This window comes from Neopsephotus bourkii, unplaced genomic scaffold, assembly GCF_033783945.1.
Source record: "Neopsephotus bourkii isolate Nb327-2 ecotype Australia unplaced genomic scaffold, CSIRO-AGI_Nbou_v1 NB_1624, whole genome shotgun sequence".
NCBI classification, from domain to species: Eukaryota; Metazoa; Chordata; class Aves; order Psittaciformes; family Psittacidae; genus Neopsephotus; species Neopsephotus bourkii.
The window spans coordinates 4,394,209-4,400,621 of NW_026902099.1; positions in this window are offsets into that span (position 1 = coordinate 4,394,209).

Sequence of the window (6,413 nt, forward strand, 5' to 3'; positions counted from 1 at the left end):
CTATCTGAAATCTCACTGTACATATTAACATACTTGGCTTTGTGCAAAAACATGTAATTGAGAATCTAATTTAGAAACATTTGGGACATCTCTGCAATAAATTGATTCAGAGAAAACTCCAGGAACAAACTTGGGTTGTTCTAAAGGTTTCTATATTCCATTTTGTGATTTTGTGCCCCCTTGTCTCAAATTACATTCATGTTTGAATACAAAAAAGCTTCTTATCTGACTGGTGATCAAGTTTACAAAGAAATTGGATCCTTTTCTATGTAACCCAGCAGCACCGGTAATTGCCATCTGCAACTTGGAAACCATGTGATTTCAGCAACCTACTAGCTTTAGCTGTGAAAGAACCAGTTTTTCCATAACAATTCAACATCTGGTTATAATGCAAGTATGGCAGTTACAGCACCCTTTCTTACAGTCAAGAACAAAGAGACGTCTTCATTTCTTATCATTCTAGAGTTATATAAAAAGAAAACTTGTATTATCATCACAGATTTAAACCCTTGGAAATATTAGACTGGGAAGAGTTTTACACACTATTTCTGTATAAAGTCACAGAAAGGATGAACTACTGTAATCACTTAGAAGAACACGTTTTTCTTGGAGTATTAGACTGTCTTTATAACATAGAGCTTTGATATATGGGGCACACAACAGTCAATGCTGGCAGAAGACATGTTCACGCTGGTAGACGCAGATGTGCAGATTATTTATATATAGGTACACACTTATATACAGTTATAAAGACAGCCCAAATCTAAGTCACATGTAAATCCCACCTGCCTTTGAGCCATACAACTTTAGGGTGTTCCATAAAAAAATATCCCAAGACACTCATCAAGCCTTCATAATACTTTAACAAAGCCAGTCATGGAAAGCAGTTAAAATCTGGGCTAAGTGTAGGCCCAAACACACCTGAAGCCTTCAAACCATCTCTCTTCCCTCCTCCTCAAAAGTTCTTAAGTTCACTCAAAACCTGCACCCGAGCAGCAGTTCATGTTTACACATTGTGACTATGAAACAATCTCAAGCTAATCTTTTAAATACAGTATAGCCCACTGTACTGCCTATACACTGTCTGTACTGCCAGAGGAACTCATCATTTCACCTGCTCTCCAGACACAATGAGGCTTCACTTCTAGAACATATGCACAGAACTTCCGTCCCCCATTGTGGACAATAAGGAGAATGACACTGGCTTCTGCAAGTATGTAATAAGACAGGGAATGACCCACAGATGTTGACTTCAGGGGTACAAATGATCATCTTAACTGCTTAATGGCTGCAAATTTGTCCATTATTACTCGCTCTGTACTTACCCATGCAATTCAATCTGATATATCACACCTGAGCCAAGAAGGGCTACAGAACCTTCTCACATTTATACATGCCTGATTTACTTCAAAATGATACGTTGAACTGATACAGTGTCAAGTTCTTTCCAGCATAGACAAGTATTTGCTGGCATCACTTTCTGCTAGCCTTCAGGTAAATACCTGTCGTGTGTCTTGTTCTCAGCAAAATCTGGCCAGTTGTAACTGTAATAGCAAAAAAAAACCCTCAAAACAAACAGCATTTTCTGACAGGGAGAAAATTAAAGAAAATTGTTATGGCAAATATTACAGGTAACAAAGATACACTTCAAAATAGAAAAACAATAAGTATTTAATCTTACCATCAAGGCGTGAATGTAATCTGAATTGTTAACACAAGCTGCTTCTTATCACAACATATTTTTCTTCCCTTAAAAAATAAAAAAAAAAAAAATAATCCCACAGTCACATATCACTGTTACCATTTTAAAGTCTACCAGGGAAATTTGAGAACACAATAAGGGCAACCCGGAGGATTAAGAAATAGACAAGAGACTAAAAGTTCCTAAGACACTGTGCAATAGCAGCTTTGTGTGCCAGGTTAATTCAAAGTATCTCTGAGCACAGACAAAACTGATTTTGCTGCCCTGAATATGAGAAACCAGGCTGCTCTCACCATAGAGATGGAATGGTGATGCTAAAGCCTTGGCCAGCTGGTTTGTAACTCCTCAGCTGCTTGACAGCAGAGAAAATGATCACTACTGTGGAAGGAACTACCATCACCTGCAATCAAGCATCCCAAATACATCACATCATTTAGAGAGGGCAAAGTTCACATTCTGCAGCTCTGGAAGAAACACACAGGCTATGAGCTCAGTTGCTGCTCAGAGGTATGCTGCCCTATATGCATTTGCCTACAGTTTAAACTCTCAATATTTTGCTCTGAAAGATATTTTATATTTTCTTTTCCTTCAGACTCTTTATTTCCAAATCAAAATACAGAAAGTTATACTGAAGGCAGAGACTGAGCTTTTTAACTTTTGAGGCTCAAGTTGTGTGGTTTTACTTTGAGATCAAGCTGGGATTGATATACTCTACATACACAGTGCTCAGTCCTGCAGAACAGTATACAGATTAATTTCTTTGCACAGAACAAGTAGTGAAAAATCTTCTGAGAGAGGCAGATGTTTAAAGCAATATTTATTCATTACCACTGACCTTCTAAAACACCTTCCAAAACAGATGAACACACACGCTGTGCCCAGCCCATCAATATTGCTTCCCAGAAGCTACCATAGGATGGTGACAAGGAGCTAGATTACCTCCTCTCTCTTCTGTTCCTTCTGTCACTTATACCTTCTGTTTTCTAAGCAGGACCTATTGGAATTTCTCAACAGCCCCACATCATCAAGTCATTTTACTTAGAAATGCCAAACAAGCAAACTATACTTAAACACTTTGCGTTAATCACTGCTGTAAGATTTTCTCACTCACATTAGAGAAGTTGTTGAGGAGCCCTACCATTCTTCCCAAGATCTTCACAACTACAATGCAGGGCACCCTTTCCAGCCTCCAGCCTCTTGTACAAGGAAGCCTTTTTTCCACAATTTTTCCATAAACTTTTATGAATTACTGGGTACAACCCAGAGCTTCTAAAGATTTTCTTTTCCTAAAATTAGAATCATACAATTGCAGAATGGTTTAGGTTAGAAGGGACCTTAAAGATCATCTAATTCCAAGGTAGGTTGCTGAAAACTCCATGCATTATTAAAGGAAAAAAAAAAAGAGAGTAGAATAAAGAAAAAAATGGGCAAATGAGTAGCAGAACATAATAATTTAAACCAGGGCTGCTGGCAAAGAGTACATAAATCCTCAGAACTGAGCCTGGGTGAGTCAAGCCTTCTGTCTAGAAAAACAAGCTGCAGTATAGTTGATATTAATCCTGGTTATTTGTGAAATGGTGAGCCTGGGAACAACCAAGAACCAGTCACGATCCTTGCTCTGTCAACAGGGACCACTGGAAAAGATGGGCTACACCCTATACAGACGGTGTAGAGTTACAGAGGTAGGAGTCACTCCATCAGCATCTCCCCTTTGGCGGCACTTCTGAAAAGATGCTGTGTTGTGGCAACCTCTGGCAACTCATTTCCTGGAGATGAACTTGGCCTCTTGTAAATGCTGGAAAGCACAGCTGGCAATACAGGAACACATTTCCAAGTTCCTTCTGGACGCCCAAAGTCTGGTGGCATAAAGAACAGAACCATGCAATACAAAACAACAAATCATTCTATGCACAGAGTGTTTTCAAACTCTTATATTCTCTTTCCAGAACATACAAGTGTTAAGGAACTCTACAAACTCTTGGTATCTGGATGTCAATCTCCATGGTTCACAATAAGTATGGGAGAAAAGTGTTAAGCCTAAACACTCCACACCCTTTGTTTAAGGAAATGGTCACTACCAAACATCTACACAAAAGGTGTTTCCTGGATTAGAAGTGTTCTGGTTTTGCCTGAGATAGAGTTGATTTTCTTCATAGTAGCTGCTATGGGCTGTGTCTTGGATTTGTGCTGGAAACAGTGCTGGTATCACAGGGATGTTTCCGTTGCTGCTGAGCAGTGCTTACACAGAGCCAAGGCCTTTTGTGCTCCTCACACAACCCCACCAGCGAGCAGGCTGGGGGTGCACAAGGGGCTGGGAGGGGACACAGCCAAAAAAGCTGACCCCAACTGACCCAAAGGATATCCCACACCATATGGTGTCATGTTCAGCATATGAAGCTGAGGGAAGGAGAAAGGGGGGACAGTGGGAGTGATGCCATTTGTTTTCCCAAGTAATCATCATGTGTGATGGAGCCCTGCTGCCTTGGAGATGGCTGAACACCTGCCTGTGACGGGAAGTGGTGGATTAATTCCTCGTTTTGCTTTGCTTGTGTGTGCAGCTTTTGATTTACCTATTAAACTGTCTTTATCTCAACCCATGAGTTTTCGCACTTTTACTCTTCCAATTCTCTCCTCCATCCCACCAGGGGAGAGTAAGCAAGTGGCTGCGTGGGGCGAGCTGCTGACTGGAGTTAAAACACAACAAGGAGCTGTATCAGATTTTAAAAGATTTTTCTCCAGAAACAGGTAATCTTTACAGGACAGAAAAGAATCATTATAAACTGTTAACCAAAGAGGGCATGACTTCTGAACATGAAACAGAAAGGTTAAGTAGAAAATAAATGTTAAAAAACCACTCCCAGGAAAACTCCAGTAAGCATTACATAAGGATATTTTAGACCTGTAGACCTCTCCTTCCTGAAAAAAAGGACGTATAAAAAATAATCTTTGATTATATTTGATGGTCCTAACTTGATATTAACAAAACACTGATTAGAAAGTAATTGGCCAATATAAACTGTTTTATGAGCACTTCTTTCTTAACTGCTTAAAGCTAGCCAGCATGATTTTCCTTTTGCATGGATCTGATTCATTACAACACATTCAGCTCTATCACTGTTATTTCATTCCTTGGCTGTTTTCCCTATAAATATAGGGACAGAAAAACAGTTTATTGTGCAATATCCCATACTAAGACTAAAAAGGTAACATGAGGTAAGAGAGAAAAAAATAATCGAAACCTCATCTTTTGAAGATACTTTATGTAAGATACTACTACTTATAAAATGGATGACACTAACTTTTTCTTCTATCAGTTTCTCCCTGCGGAACTTCCCAGTCAGTAACAAACAAAAGCACATCTAACATTTGAAAAATAACAGGAAATCATTATAACCTCAGTGGGCTGCCAGGGAAGCCTGACCACTCCAGTTTCTGAAACTGATTTAGATTCCATTAGCTTCATCTCATGGATTCTCTTTAGAAACACAAGACCTAGATCACAAAACATGCAATTATTTTTTTTTTAGAAACTCCTAACTCCAACTATAATTGACAGTGATCTACACACAAACCAACTGATTATAAATTCAGTCTAAAGTTGTAAGTCCTGGTAAGATCACATGAAAGTCTACTTTTTCAAACAGGGAATGAAGAAGAGAAGGGGCATATGACCAAGACAAAACACAGTCAAGGGATATGATGAGAAGGGAGAAAGGAAGTACTAACAAAAGACAAATACACTGTCAGTCTACCTCCAGTGAGGCAGAAGTCCAATTCTACCTCCAAGGTGTATGAAGTCACATCCAAGATCTTAAAGAGGGCCACTATGAGTTTGCAGTGTGCTAAACTGGCACAATCGGCAGGAAATTATTTTTGTTTTTTAACTGATCTATTTTCTGCAAGTTTAATCAGATAGCAGCCATGGCTAGCACAAGGGAAGGGGCCAGAGAAGGCAATCCCTTTCAGCACCGCGTCAGCTCAGCTCATTAGCCTCATAAAAATCTCCACTTTCAGCTGCTGGAGGGGAATGGTACACATACTCTAAATAAGCCCTGCTCTAAATTTGAAACTCTATGTATTAAAATATCATAATAATTGTCAGCTTTCCCAAAACCAAAAGAAACATGTTAGTGTACCTGAAGGGCTCTGCACTGCACATACCTTTCTATTTCCCCTTCCCCTTCCTAAAAGCAAAGAAGGAAGCTCTGCAGCATGCTCTGAAAAAATTATTTGGGTTATTTAAAAAATGATGAAATTCAATGTCTAGAATCTCTCATAAACTACCAATAAAAGGTTAAAAACAGAAAAGCAATGAAAAAACCCACTAACTTGTCAGCAGCTATTTCCCTAGTTACACCGAAAAGCCTATTAACATGGAAATTTCTATAGCACTCGAATTCTGCATGATCACACATGTAACTAATTCAACTAGGAGGAAAAGGCAGTTTGCATGAGGGATATCCCCTGTTTAAGGGCAGTTAGGTTATGTCAGTTTTAAAGATAGGAAAATAAATAAATGAAAAGTAACATACCAAAAAATACATTTTTATATATGAAAATACTCTTTCAATATCAGTATTATCTCCTGCTATTTGGCCAATAGCATGCTTCTATTTGTTTTTCTGGGTGTTTTTTGACTAGTAGATGTTGTGGCTCGTGCTCACAGTAAAAGCTCCTCCCCTCTTTAACAGTCCAGAAATGGAAGCTTAAT